Source organism: Pseudonaja textilis, chromosome Z (assembly GCF_049901715.1).
Source record: "Pseudonaja textilis isolate UNSWEBS1 chromosome Z, rPseTex1.2, whole genome shotgun sequence".
NCBI classification, from domain to species: Eukaryota; Metazoa; Chordata; class Lepidosauria; order Squamata; family Elapidae; genus Pseudonaja; species Pseudonaja textilis.
The window spans coordinates 48,877,842-48,893,677 of record NC_142008.1 but is presented as its reverse complement, the minus strand read 5'-3'; the positions used below and the strand labels follow the sequence as shown (position 1 = coordinate 48,893,677).

Here is a 15,836-nt window from a genome sequence, read left to right as displayed (position 1 = left end):
AATGAATTTCATTGTATTTGTAGAATGCAATGACAATAAAGGTATTCTATTCTATTCTGTTCTATTTTATTCTATTCTATTCCTCAGTTCTGCCATATTTTCAGTTCCTGTAATTTCCCTTTGAAAATCTAATAATTTATTTGAAATTATCAATGAAACCATCATTTAAGGGGCCCATTATAGGAAAACAATATGCATTTTTCCAAAATGCATATTATTTCGAATTAATTATCTTTTGCTTCATTCTGACAGAGGTGCATCTATAAATAAATGTTGTGACTCAGAGATTTGAACCTGCTCTGTCAGAAGACATAGGCTCGAGTGATGAGGAAGATATGGCATTAAGGTTTGAGCCTGCCTTGTTGAGTGACACAAATGAAAGTCAGGAGGAAGAGGAAGATAGGGCATTGGGGTTTGAATCTGCTTTGCTGGAAGTTTCGGAATCCTTATCCTCTCCAGGACCTTCCTCATTAGTTACACCTGTGTCGGCAGATAATCAGGAGAACGTGCCAGAGTCCTTGGATGAAGATCAAACCGAAGAATATTGGTTTGATGCAAGGAACAGACATAAGCAGAAACATCAAGCACAAACTGGAAGGAGATGTCAAATCAGGGACTGAGAAAAGAGACTGACACGCCCCTCAGGGAATATAAGGAGGCGTGTTAGCTTGGAATCCCCGTTCGGGTCAAACTTTGTTATTTGCGTTTGCAGTTTGGAAAAAGTTTTCTGTTTGCCGTTCGGCTCTGATTTATAGTTCTGCTCGTTATCTGAATTTGCAGACAGCTTCTGGGAAAACTGCCAATGATGAATTCAGCCGAAGGAAAGTTAACTCTGTTGTTCCTGATATTGTCTGTTTGTGCTTTTTCCTTTGGACATTTGGACTCTCACCTCGTGGCCACAGGTGAGACAGAACATTTTTGACCCAAACCCTAACACCATCTTCTGACTAAGATGGAACAAAAACAGCTAGAGCAGCAGCAGCAGCAGCAGCAGATAACTCAACTGCTCCAAGATAACCAGGTTTTGCACCAACAAGTCACTCAGCTGTTTAACCATCTTATGCTGATACAAGCTTCTTCTGCTCCTCCTGCCCCTCCCCGTAGGAAATGCCCAGTAGCTGTGCTGGATAAATTCTCCGGACAGCCTGAAATGTTCCTGGCTTTCATGGGGCAGTGTCAATTATTTATGTCTCTGCAGCCAGAAGATTTCCCTGATGACCGGGCTCGGGTGGGGTTTGTTATCAGTCTGTTGTCGGGTTCGGCTGCTAGATGGGCAAAATCTAGCACCAATCCTTTATTGGTGCAAAATAGTCCTTTACTAACAGACTATCAGGGCTTTTGGCACCATCTACGCTCGATGTATGAGGACCCCATAAAAGCTCAGACCACTGCTAGACGATTAAAGGAACTTCACCCATTGCAGGAGTTCATTTCAGAGTTTCGCCTGCTCTGCATGGACTCTGCGTGGAATAAGGCAGCCCAAATTGACGCTTTCCAAGATGGTCTGGCAGAGGAAATACAAGACGAGTTGGTGCACGGGGAGCCGGCTCTAACCCTGGATGCTCTGGTGGTGCAATGTTTGCGCATTGACACCTGGCTTCAACGGCGCAAGTCTAGACGCCCAGTTCTGGAGCAGCCCTCCCCTTCAAGGCTGCAGCATCATCCTGTGCAACCAACTCCCCAGGTCTCCCATAGTGCCGTGGCTAGGGACTGAGGAACCGATGGAGTTGGGTGCAGTTTGCCCTAATTTGACGGCACAAGAACACACACAGAGATTCCAGGGAGGCTTGTGTCTGTATTGTGGGGGGTCTGGACATTTTGCAAGTTCCTGTCCTGGTAAACAACGGGGGGCACCAAAGCCAGTTCCCGAATCTAATCTTGTACAGTCAGAAAACGGGGCAGGCCCGGCCTCAGGGAAACCCTAGGTCGGGCACGTATCAAACAACCGCCCGAAGTAGCGGAGGTGAATTCTGGTCCTCCCAGACATTTGCTTTTGGACACGTGGGTTTTCTTGCAGTCCCGGTCAGAGGGGATTCCTGCGGTTGCGTTAGTGGATTCGGGGGCTACGACCAATTTTATGGATCGGGCTTTTGCAACACATTTTGACATTCCCTTGGTTGCAGTGGAGCCTCCCATTAAGGTGGAAACAATTGATGGGTGGGAACTGTGGGCTGGGCCTATTCGTTTTGCTACCCAGCCATTATGCCTGGTCAAGGGACCATGAGGAGGCGATTAGTTTTTACATCACATTGGACCTCCATCTCCCCTTGGTTCTCGGAATGGCTTGGCTATGGTTGCACGATCCTCCGGTGGCATGGGCACAGAACGCCATTTTGTTCCCGAGTCTCCAGTGTGTGGACCATCTACGACACACCTGTGCTGATCAAGTCATCCCTGCCCCTGCCGTCTCTGTACCTCCTGAACTATCTGACTTTTCAGATGTTTTTAGTGAGAAGGAGGTGGATCAGTTACCTCTGTATCGACCCTATGACTGTCCTGTGGACCTACTGCCCAATGCTCTGCTACCCAAGGGCTGTCTGTATTCTATGTCTGAGCCTGAATTAACCAGTCTTCGTGATTTCTTGGACAAGAACTTGGCCCGGGGGTTTATCCGTCCATTGTCATCTCCTCTTTTCACTCCCGTCCTTTTTGTAAAAAAGAGGATGGGAGATTTGTGTTTGTGTTGTGACTACTGCCGGTTGAACGCCATTACAGTGAGAAATAGTTATCCCTTACTGCTCATTCCAGAGTTAATGGAGTGATTACGGGAGGCCACTATTTTCACCAAGCTCGATCTTCGAGGGGCCTACAACCTGCTGCGTATACGCAAAGGAGACAAATGGAAGATGGCATTTGGTACTCGATATGACCACTTTGAATATACCGTGATGCCATTTGGGTTAACCAACGCCCCCGTGGTCTTCCAGCATTTGATGAACTATATATTACGGGACATGCTTGATCGGTTCATGGTGGTGTACCTGGATGACATTTTAATCTATTCTAATTCCAGAGAAAACCACCTTCGCCAAGTCCGCCAGGTATTACAACAACTTTGGGAGCATAAACTCTATCCGAAACTGGAGAAATGCCTCTTTTTCCAAACTTCCATAGAGTTCTTGGGGCATATCATTTCTCCTGAAGGTATTGCCATGGACCTGCGGAAAGTAGAGGCTTTGTGTAGTTGGGAACCCCTTCATCGAGTGAAAGACATGCAATGTCTCTTGGGGTTCGCTAATTATTACAGATCATTCATCCTGGGTTTTGCGAAGCTGACAGATCCCATCACGCAACTCCTTCGCAAGAAGGTTCCGTTCCAGTGGGGGGCCCCACAGCAACAGGCCTTTGAGGCCATCAAGAGAGCCTTCATTGCAGAACCGATCTTGAGGCATCCTGATCCCCATCATCCGTTTGTGATAGAGATGGATGCATCTAATGTGGCCATTGGGGCGGTGTTGTTACAAGCCCCAGTGGATGGCGCACCTCTTTTTCCATGCGGATATTATTCACGGAAACTCACTACTTCCGAGCGCAATTATACAATCTGGGAAAAAGTGTTGCTGGCCATCAAGGCTGCGTTTGAGACCTGGCAACATCACCTTGAGTGAGCTCGGCATAAGGTGGAGAGTCGGACGGATCATTGCAATCTAGAGCACTTGACCACTGTTAGAAAGTTGAACCAACAACAGGTCTGGTGGTCGTTGTTCTTTGCTAGGTTCAACTTTTCGGTCACTTACATTCCCAGTGGTCAAAATTGGAGAGCAGATGCTCTGGCCCGTAAACCGGAGTATCTTGATATTGAGGACCCCATTCCTCCACATACGGTACTGCCACCGGAATCTTTGGCCATTATCCAGGAACCAGTGGATTTAAGGGCTCGGGTACGAGAGGCGCAGCGCTTAGATGATTGGTCGCAACAAAGAATGGGGGAAATTGGACCTGACTCCCCATGGACTCTGGAGGAGGGTTTGCTACGACATTGGGGCCGATTGTACGTGCCCACCAGAACATTTAGAGCCCTCATCATGACCCAATGTCATGACAACCCAGCTGCGGGCCATTTGGGGTTCTTTAAAACCCTTCATCTGGTCACAAGGACTTTTTGGTGGCCTCGAGTCCGGCATGACGTCTTCGCCTATGTCGCCTCCTGTGTACTGTGTCGGCAAGCGAAAGCTGTGTCGGGTGTGCCTCCTAGTCTCCTTCAACCACTACCGACTCCGAACCGACCATGGGGGGCAATATCCATGGACTTTTTAACACATTTGCCCTCTTCGTCGGGTTATACGATGGTTCTTGTGGTGGTTGATATGCTAACCAAGATGGCCCACTTTATCCCCTGTCAGAAGTTATCATCAGCTTGTGTTACTGCCCAACTATTTCTGCAACATGTATTCCATTTGCATGGCCTACTGGACAGCATAGTTTCAGATCGCGGTGTCCAGTTTACTGCTCAATTCTGGAAGAGATTAATGACTGCATTATGGGTGCAAGTATGTTTGGCATTGGCGCACCATCCGGAGACCAATGGCGGGACTGAGAAAGTAATTGGCATCCTCGCCCAATACCTCAGATGTTTTGTCAACCATCGACGGAATGATTGGGTGACCTATCTCCCCTTGGTGGAGTTTGCCTTTAACAATTCTCAGCACACCTCCACTCACATGATGCCTTTTTACGCAAATGTGGGTTACCATCCGAGGTTTTTCCCCTTGTCAATCTTGGATTCCCCAGTTCCAGAAACATGAGACTTTTTATCTGAACTACACTCCGTGCATCAATTGATTTCCCAACAATTGGAATGGGCCAAGGCGGACTTTAAAAGGTTCGCAGATCGTTTGCATCGGGCGACGCCTCCACTGGCTGTGGGGGACAGGGTGTGGTTGTTAACAAAGCATCTCCGGGTTGATCGTCCAATTAAGAAGTTGGATCACTGCTTCATTGGCTCCTTCCCTATCGAGGCGGTCATCAATCCCGTGGCTTATCGGCTCACCCTACTGCGCTCCATGCGCATTCATCCTGTCTTCCACCATTCCCTTCTGGTTCCTGACACTCCATCGTGTACTCTCTGTTCTCCCACTGGTACGGTTTCTCCATCTGTACCCAGCGATGATCCTGCTGTTGATGATATGGTGGTCAGCATTCGGGATTCTCGCTGGCTGAAAGGATGATTTCAGTACTTCGTCGGGAGGCTGGAGAATGGATCAGAGGCTCTTTCCTGGGAGGATGCTTCCACGGTTCACGCCCCGGACTTTATCTGGAGATTCCATGAACGGTTTCCATTAAAACCGCATCCGGATCATCAGACTAGGGGGAAGGGTCCTGCGGTGAGTGATAGTGTTGTGACTCAGAGTTTGAACCTGCTCTGTCAGAAGATATAGGCTCAAGTGATGAGGAAGATATGGCATTAAGGTTTGAGCCTGCCTTGTTGAGTGACACAAATGAGAGTCAGAAGAGGAAGAGGAAGATAGGGCATTGGGGTTTGAACCTGCTTTGCTGGAAGTTTCAGAATCCTCATCCTCTCCAGGACCTTCCTCATTAGTTACACCTGTGTCGGCAGATAATCAGGAGGACGTGCCAGAGTCCTTGGATGAAGATCAAACCGAAGAATCTTGGTTTGATGCAAGGAACAGACATAAGCATAAACGTCAAGCACAAACTGGAAGGAGATGTCGAATCAGGGACTGAGAAAAGAGACTGACATGCCCCTCAGGGAATATAAGGAGGCGTGTTCGCTTGGAATCCCCGCTCGGGTCAAACTTTGTTATTTGCATTTGCAGTTTGGAAAAAATTTTCTGTTTGCCGTTCGGCTCTGATTTATAGTTCTGCTCGTTATCTGAATTTGCAGACAGCTTCTGGAAAAACTGCCAAGGACGAATTCAGCTGAAGGAAAGTTAACTCTGTTGTTCCTGATATTGTCTGTTTGTGCTTTTTCCTTTGGACATTTGGACTCTCACCTCGTGGCCACAGGTGAGACAGAACAAATAAATATTTTGCCTTTTTTTTTTTTTTTGCTAATTACTCTATTGGTAGTAAAGAGATTTGGCTCAAACAGTGATTTTAAAGGTTAAAAATTTTTTGCAGCTCTGATGCGACAATGTTGACACATGAGGGCAATTCTTGTAACCAGAAAATTTCTCCCTGTAAGATATCAATGTATAATTAACTAAGATATAGAAAAACAATTACTGGAACAAGAAACACATATTTTCTTTCTATTTAATTAGAAAGCTACTTTCTCATGAGCACACACGCTGAGCTTTGAATACCTATTGTTCTTAATTTAAGTGCACATTTAATTTTAAACAATGAAAGCTGTATACAATGTACTCCTAATACATTTAGAGTTATCAATGTTACCTTGATATATTTATATTTATAAAACTTGGGTTAATAGTTGTTTAACATTCCTTGTTGAAGCTATAATCAATTCCAATAGTTCCTAACTAAAATCTTTTACTGAATACAAACACAAACAAAATGTTGACAAAATCTAGAGAAATTTGACTTATATTTCATTCTAATATATATTGATTGGGTTATCCAAGATGATAACACATGGAATAGTAATAGAAATGCAGTCAGCTTGTATGTTTATTTTGGATTGGGTATCAAATCAGTTGGAATGGGATTGCTTGCCACACAGCCAACTTGCTGCAGCCAACTCACTACTGCCAATTCACCATGGCCATTCCCACGGGACAACTTGCTGCAGCCTATTTGAATAGAATAGAATTCTTTATTGGCCAAGTGTGGCTGGACGCACAAGGAATTTGTCTTGGTGCAAATACTCTCAGTATACATAAAAAGATACATAGGGTACAATAAGCAATCAAATCATACTAGGAAACAGTCAATATAAATCGTAAGGATAGAAGCCACAAAGTTACAGTCCTACAGTCACAAGTGGGAGGGGATGAGTGATAGGGAATGATGAGATGATTAACAATAATAGTAGTGCAGACTTTGTAATAGTTGAACAGTGTTGAGGGAATTATTTGTTTAGCCGAGTGATGGCTTTGGGGAAAAAACTGTTCTTGTGTCTAGTTTTTTCTGGTGTGGAGTGCTCTATACCATCGTTTTGAGGGAAGGAGTTGAAACAAATTATGTCCAGTATGTGAGGGGTCTGTAAATATTTTCACAGCCCTCTTTTTGACTCATGCAGTATACAGGTCCTCAATTGAAGGCAGGTTAGTAGTAATTGTTTTTTCTGCAATCCTAATTAACTTCTGAAGTCTGTGGCTGTGTCAGATCCGTGTATCTGTCATTTCTTCAATGGACCAAGTAAAACGGGGGGAGACTGATAAAGATATCCTTCTTGATGTAACCTGAATATATTTAATCTTGTATCGAATTTGTATAACCTACGTATGATACAATGGAAAGATGAAACCCAGATGGCCAGAACCTATCACCTCTGAGAGAGACAGCCAGGAGTTGAAGAGACCATAAAAATTCCACAATGAGATGTGTCCTGGGAAACTCTGTAAACGATTGTTCTAAAAATGGGGTGGGGGGAATTAACATGTTGCCTCTTTGTTTTACTAAATACACATCAGGATAAGGGGAAGGGTTTTAAACTCCCTTATCTATCTCTGCATGCCTGAGAGACCTTAGACGCTGCTTTTTGACCCCCTACATGAATTGTCTCATCTCAATAAACGATTTCTTTTGATACGTTTTCAGAAGTTCATTCTAGTTGATTGAATGGGAAAAGTTCTGTAGCCTGACAGGCTGTCCTGTTGGGTTGCAGAACCAAACCAGACAGTTATAGAGGTGCAGATGATAGTCTCAACAATTCCTCTGTAGAACTGTATCAGCAGCTCCTTGGGCAGTTTGAGCTTTCTGAGTTGGTGCAGAAAGAACATTCTTTGTTGTGCTTTTTTTGATGACATTTTTTATGTTAGGTGTCCGTTTTAGGTCATGTGATATAGTAGAACCTAAGAATTTGACGATCTCTACTATTGTTACTGTGTTGTCTTGTATTGTAAGAGGTGGGTAAGAGAGGGTTTATTCTAAAGTCTACCACCATTTCTACAGTTTTGAGTGTGTTCAGTTCCAGATTGTTCCGGTCACTGTTGTGTTATCAGCAAACTTCAGTATTTTAACAGAAGGATAGTTTGAGATGCAGTCATTGCCTTGGGAAAACTCACTACAGGCCAATTCAGCAATTTTATTTTATTATTTAACATTATTTTTAAAATTATTTTAATTTTAGTCATTCACATTTCATTTTGTCTCTCCTTTTGCATTCTTTCTTTAATGATTCTATTTCATCATTTATTTGATATGATGTAATTTTAGTCCCATGGCAAGTTCTCTTTGGCAAGTTGGCTATGGCAAATTGATCCATGGCATACAAAACAGGCAAGGCTGGTCATGGATTGATCAATAGGAGTATCTAGCAAGCTCCAAATCATAACTAGATCTCCCGGTTTGATGATGCATCCATGTCTTTAGAATCTTTCAAAAGGCAATCAATAGCAAGGAAATTGGAAGGAATATTAAGGTCCATAAAATCCAAATCCTAGATTCATCATGAAAATGTCTATTTAATTGTTGTTTGAAGACCTCCAGTGAAGGAGGACTTACCAGTTTATATGAAAACCAAATCCACCACTAATAGCTTATATGGCTCAGGAATCTGATATCAGTATTGTGTTTAATGGGATTGAAGACCATTCAGAGGTCAAGAAAAGTAAGTTGGACATATTACCTCCTTCAAGCTCCCATCAGACTTATTCACAAATATGATCAGTACAATTTCAGTATCATAGCTAGATCTGAAACCTGACTGGAAGGAATCCAGTTCTTCATTCAGAGTGCCTTGGCATCTCCTGATAACTCTTAGATAACCACAAGGGCAGTGGTGGGATTCAAATAATTTAACAAGTGGTTCTCTGCCCTGATGACTGTTTGGGCATGACTGTTTGGGCATGACTGTTTGGGCATGTGACTGGGTGGGCATGTCCAGCTTGATTGGTCTCATCCTTAGGAAATTTCTCCTTAGTCCAAAACACAATAACATAGCACTGTTCTGATATTTAGAATAGAATAGAATAGAATAGAATAGAATAGAATAGAATAGAATAGAATAGAATAGAATAGAATAGAATAACAGAGTTGAAAAGGACCATGGAGGTGTTCTAGTCCAACCCCCTGCTTGGGCAGGAAATCCTACACCACTTCAGACAAATGATTATCCAATCTCTTCTTTAAAATTTCCAGGGTTGGAGCATTTAAAACTTCTGGAGGCAAGTTGTTCCACTGATTAATTGTTATGTCAGGAAATTTGAGGGGGTCCAATAAAAATGAGGGAGTCAATCTATTTTCCAAAGCACCAAGAGGCACAACAAGAAACAATGGATGGAAACTAACCAAAGAGAGAAGTAACCTAGGATTAAGGAGAAATTTCCTCAGGGTGAGACCAATCAACCAATGGAATCGCTTGTGTTCAGAAGTTGTGGGTGCTCCATCACTAGAGGCTTTCAAAAAGAGTGAGGAAAGTACATCCCAAAAAGACAGGGCCAGGAACCACTAAAACAATGCAGAAAGCTTAAAACAGTCATTCTCCTTTAAAAAAATAGTCAACCCCAAAGCAAACACAGTACCTGAGAGGGACACTAAGAGCAGTGCTCATGCTAATTGAAAGCCTGGGCATGCTGCCAAAAGCCATTAACCATTCCAACTATTATTCTATGTTCTCTAGTTTCTAAATTGGGTTCTTCACAGGAGAAGCAATATAGCTGAATGGACATGAATTACATTCATGGCATGTATGATCAAGCTGCATTATTGTCCCCCTTTCCCCCAGGAAGAAACAAGAGGTAGCCACCACTGCAGCAGCTATAAAAGGTCTTGGAGAACTCCAGGGAGTATCAGCTGATCACAGAAGTGTTACTTAATACTCTTTAAAATGAAAATGTTTGTAATCTTGTCCTTCTTCCTGAAGGGAAGAGGTCAATCCCATCCCTAAATGGGTGATTGATGGGTTTCCCTGCCCTAATCCTGTCAGTTTCTTGTTTGTTGACTTGATTCAGCATGTATCAGCTGCATTCCAGCTGCAACTGTTAAGTGATTCTTGACTGTCTGCCTGGAGCTATTAACCGAAGGAAGAGAGATAGGAAAAAAACCTCTATTGCACTTATTTTTAGCCAGTTCTCTGAACTGCATAAGCAATTAACTAACGATTTGGGTAGTATTGCATTGAATAGAACTTGCAATGAGGAAGGCTTGCAGTTAAATGTTTGAGGCTGAAGACAGCATTAAGCAAACAATATCACAAAAATGGATGAAGTCCTTTTATAGACTTGAGCAGGACTGAGGTATTTTGTTCTTCCTCCATCCCAATCTGTATCGGTGGTACATTGGGCCTTTTCCAATATTGCGTCAAGAAACTTTGGGAGAATAGTCCCCTTTAATCATCCCCAGGAAGAACAGTTCCGGTTTCCACTCCAGTCTACATTCAGTCATTTCTTCTGTCCATATTCTTCTCCCTGTCCAATATTTTTTAATCTCAGGGCATGTCCACCAAAGGTGGAAATAGGTACCGAATTTCTCTTTACATTTCCAACAGCTTGGGTTTGCTTTTGGATATATTTTAGCTAATCTAGAGGGTGCCAGATGCCATCTATATATCATTTTATATAGATTTTCCTTGTATGGTATTGATTTTGTTAATGTAAGATTCCTTTGCCAGATTTCCTCCCAGTTGTCCAGATCTATATTATAACCAAAGTTTTTTTCCCAGGCTAGCATTGGTCCTTTCACAATTTCCTCAGCCAATTTGTATTCTAGTAGGTAATTATATAATTTAAATATCATATTTTTTTCCGGCTCCAGGAGTATTTTACCTAATTGAGTGTCTTTTATTTCAAATCCATAATCTTTTACATCCCTATTATATCTCATTTTTATTTGAAAGTAGGACTGATTGTCAGTAATTATTTCTTGGGTTTCTAACTCCTGAATCAATTTAAGCTTTCCCTCATTGTCTAGAATTTGGTAGTATTTGAACTTTTTGCTAATATCCATCATGTTGGGATGGAACATCACCTACATTGTTGAAAGCCATCTCGGAATTTTAGTGTAGTGCTTCCTTCTAATATTTGTCCAAATTTTAATAAGAGATTTACGTATAAGTGTGTCTGGAGAAATATGAATGGCTTTTCTTGTTCGGGTTCCACAAAAATGCGTGCCATCCTATTTGCAAATCATGGCCCCCGAATGTTAAAATTCTTTCATTTTCCAATTTAATCCAGTCCTTTATCCACACTAGTGCCATCACTTTGTAGTAGGTCTCTCAGGTGGGAAGTCCAAAGCCACCTCTGCTTTTATTATCTTATAGATATATATATTTTTTATTCTCATTTTTTCCCCTGCCCAAATGAATTTCATAACAATTCTATCCAAGTCTTTAAAGAATTTTTTATCCAATAATATCAGAATTGTTTGAAATAAATACAAAATTTTGGGTAGTACATTCATCTTGATCGTTGCTATTCTACCTATTTTACTCCAATTTTCCAGATCCTTTCCAATTTGTTACAATAATTTGATATAGTTGTCCTCCCTCAGGGTTGATGCTCTAGGTCTTAGCCAAGTGCCTAAACATTTGATCTTATTCACAATTTGAAATCCCATCATTTCCTCTAATTCTTTTTGTTTACTGTTCGTTAAGTTTTTAACTAACATTTTAGTCTTTTCCTTGTTAATTTTTAATCCTGCCAATTTGCCAAATTTATCTATTTCATTTAAGAATACTGGTCCCAAATCTATTGGTTCTTCTATGACAAAGACATTGTCATCCGCAAATGCTTGTAATGTGTACTCTTGACTTTTAATTTTTGTTCCCTTAATTTCTTTGTTCGATCTAATTCTGTCCAATAATGTTTTTAGAATTGTTATAAAAAGCAGAGGTGACAGTGGGCATCCCTGCCTGACACCCTTCTTTATCTCAAATGGTTTGGTAGCTTCTCCATTTATCAGTACATTTGCCTTTTGTGTGGCATAAATTGAACTTAGCATTTTTGCAAAATTACCACCAAATTTCATCAGATTAATCTGGTATTTCATGAAATCCCAATTAAGTTTATCGAAGGCCTTTTGCGCATCCAGGAAAACAAGAGCCACTTGGTTTCCTGGATGCAATTCATAAAATTCTAATATATCTATTATTGTTCTCGTATTATATCTAATCTGTCTCATGGGAAGGAATTCGTTTTGGTCAGGGTGGATTTTGTCATTGAGCACTTTCTTTAATTTGTCTGCCATTACAGTCATGAAAATTTTATAGTCTGAATTTAGAAGAGATATTAGTCTATAATTCTTTATTTGATTGGCATCTGCACCCTCTTTAGGAATTAATGTAATATTAGCTTCCTTCCATGATTCTGGAATTTTAGCTTCCAGTAATACCTCATTGCAGTTGTCTAGCAATACATTTTCTAGTACCTCTCCTATCTCTTTATATAACTCACTTGGGAAGCCATCTAAGCCTGGGGTTTTGTTACTGTTTTGTTTTTTAATCGCTTCTTTTAATTCACTAAAAGTTATTTCTTTATTAAGTATCTCCTTTTTGTCCTCTGGTAGCAGATGTAAAACTCTTTCTTTCAAATATTCTTCTATTTTGCTTAGATCAACTGTTTATATCAATCTTGCTTAGATCAATCTTTGCTTAGATCAATCTTGCTTATATAAGTTCTCAAAGTACTCTCTTACAATTACCTTCTTTTTTTCCAAATCAGTTTCTATTACTCCATTTTTGTCCACTAATTGGTATATTGTTCTTTTTTGGTTTTCTTTTTTCAGTTTGTATGCTAACCATCTACCAGGTTTATTTGCATGTTCAAAATAATTTTGTTTTATATACTGTAGCTTCTTGGTTAGTTCCTCCTGATCTAAAATGTTCATTTCATGCTGAGATAGTGCCAGCTCATTTTTAATTTGTTCAACTCTCCGAGATTCCATTTGTCTATTTTCCAAATCTTTTATTTTTTTTGTTAGGGTATTTCATTTTTCCCATCTTTTTTATTTCTATTTGCTATGTATGCTGTAGAAACTCCCCTTAAATATGCCTACATTGTATCCCAGAGGTTCTGCAATGAGGTATCCTGTTTTTTATTAAATTTCTTCCCTGATTTTTTGGATGTAGTCTTTTTTCTTTCGATCATTGCGAGTTAAGTGTCCATCTACTTTTTTTGTGGGTTGGGTCTTTCTAAATTATCTGCAATGAGTTGTGATCTGCCCAGGTATTAATTAAAATCTTTATGTCCTGAATCTCCTTAAATAAGTCACATGCCGTATCTAGTCTAGACCATGATTTATGTGGATTGGAGTAGAAAGTGAACTGAGTCACCCCTGGGTTCAGCTTCCTCCAAGCATCCACTAGTTCTTATTCTTCGGCCATCTCAAAAAAGCACTTGGGCAATATATTCCAGGTTTTTTTAATATATTTTTGTTCACATGCATAGTCTTGATTGTTATTTGTAATTGCATTATAATCTCCAAATATACAATTTTTTGGGCTGCCAATTTCTATCAATTTCTCATATAGGATTTTATAGAATTCTTTCTGATTTTTATTGGGGGCATATATCACCACCAATAGAATGTTTTTACTTTGAATGACCACCTGTACGCTTAATATTCTCCCCTTTGTATCATTATAGATTAATTTTGAAGTTATTTCCTCTTTAATATATAGTACAACTCCTCTTTTTTTCTTCTGCTAATGTTGTATACATTTTCCCCAATTTTTTATTTTCTAAGTATCTCTGATCCTGCCTTGTAATATGAACCTTAATATGACACAAATTATATCAGCTTCTGTTTCTCTAACGTAAAAAATATTGTCTTCATCTTAGATGGGTCATTTAGGCCATTGATGTTCATAGATATTAGTTTCAATCTTCTTTCCATTTACCCTTAGTCTAGCTTTTATCCCTCATTAGTTCTAGATGTTGTTTGACTCACTCCTATCTCTTCTCGGGCAGCTATTTCTTCCCTTCTTCCCTTCTCTCTCTCTCTCTCCCTCTAGTGATTATTTGTGATTATTGTTGGCTTGAAGCCTCGGGCTCATCTCTACTACTAAATTCATCTTCTGAACCACCTATTTGTTCGAAAAAGTCTTGTGCCTTGGTTAAACTGTCTATTTTCACCCTTTCCATGTTGCCAAAATACCCTCTGGAGTGATCCATCTAAAAGAGATGGTTTTTTTGTTAAGTGAGGAATTGATAGTCTTTCCTCTGCTCCCGGACTCTTCTTGGCACTTGTTTCAGCACAATTACTTCTCTACCTTTATACTTTATTGTTTCTTCTCTTGAAATTCTGTAAATTATGTCCTTGACTTGCCTCCTAGCAAACCTGATATGGACTTCCCGAGGGAATCTGTGCCACCTTGCGTAGCTTGTGTGAACTCTGTACACATCTTCCAATTCATTTACTATCTTGTTTTTATCTCTTTGTAGGAGTTCTGCTAGCATTTCAGCCATTACCAGTGCTAAGTTTTCTTCTTTTTCTTTCTCCACATTTTGAAATCGAAGGTAGTAGGAGGCTCTGTCCATCTCAAGATGGATTAAGATCTCTTCTGTCTCTTTATTCTGGTCAGTAATTTTTTGATCAATATGTTCTAATTTCTTCTCTGTTTGGTTGGCTTGTTCTTCAATTATTCTGATTTTTTCTTCATTTACCTTAATGGATTCCTGAATCTGGCCTATTTTTCCATCCAGGTTCCTAATTTCAACTTTCATTTCCCCTATTTCATTTTTCAATTCTGTTTTCATTGTTTCCCTATCAGTTCTACTTTCAGTGTGGTTTTTTGACATTGACTCCTGTAGTGCTAACATCATTCCTTGAATTGCCAGCAAGGTAGCTTGGACTGATTGGGTGCCAGTTGAGGTATTTGGTTTCTCCAGGGCCAACATCTCTTCGATCGTTCATTGGGTCGATGGTGTAGGACTAGGTAGTGCTACTGTTGGTACAGATTTTCTCCCAGTTTGGTAGTGGTGGTAGTGCTGCTAGTCATATCTTTAATAATTTTGTATTGTTCGTTTACTATTTTAGTTATATTATCCCAAATCATATTTCCAATTACCATCAACTTTATCAATGATTTAATATTTTTAATTTTCCTTATTAATTAATAATAAATTTATATTGTTATTTAATTGATTAATTTCCTGTCTCCACTAGCTTTAAAAATTATTATCAGTTAATCCACGATATACTCAATCTCTTGGAGGCAAATTGATCAATATTAGTCAAGCTTCTCTATTAGCAATAGGTTAAGGTATTAATAAAACTTAATAAATCTAGTCTAATATCAGGTCTAAAATTATCTGGTAGTTAATCAAGTTAATCAATTAAGCAAATGTCCCACAGTATTATAGCCAAGTGTGAGTGTTTAAATTTGTTATAGTATTTCATCTATTGCTCTTCTAAACAGTGTATAAAATTCAGAGTTCAAATTAACAGTTCTTAAGTTTTAGTAGTCCATGATACCAAACAAAGATAGGGAAAAAGAAAGAAAAAGAAGGAGCAAATGTTTAAATTGTCATTATACTAAACAATATATTAAATTCATTAATCTACAATAGATCAGATATATATATAAAAGGAGAAGGAAAAGAGGGGGAAATACAAATTAGAGCAATTAATTATCCCTCTCCAAGCCAATTTCTATATAGAATAATCAATCAATATTAATATCTTATTATTTAAGTATATAGGAAAAATATATATAAAATAAAGCTATCCAAATCCAATAAATTCAAAGGAAGAAAAGAAACTTCAGGAGGAAGAGGGGTATAAGGTCTCTTAATATCTTACTATTACCTTAA

At 39.8% G+C, this 15,836-nt stretch overlaps 1 long non-coding RNA gene across 1 annotated transcript in view; it reads left to right on the top strand.

The window, feature by feature from the left end:
- The first annotated feature begins 5,813 nt into the window (after positions 1-5,813).
- Positions 5,814-15,836, top strand: part of LOC148123995 (uncharacterized) — a 47,611-nt gene continuing 37,588 nt past the window's right edge. Inside the window, exon 1 of the long non-coding RNA XR_015740173.1 lies at positions 5,814-5,967. This is a non-coding gene — a long non-coding RNA (uncharacterized LOC148123995). The remainder of the gene's footprint in view (positions 5,968-15,836) is intronic.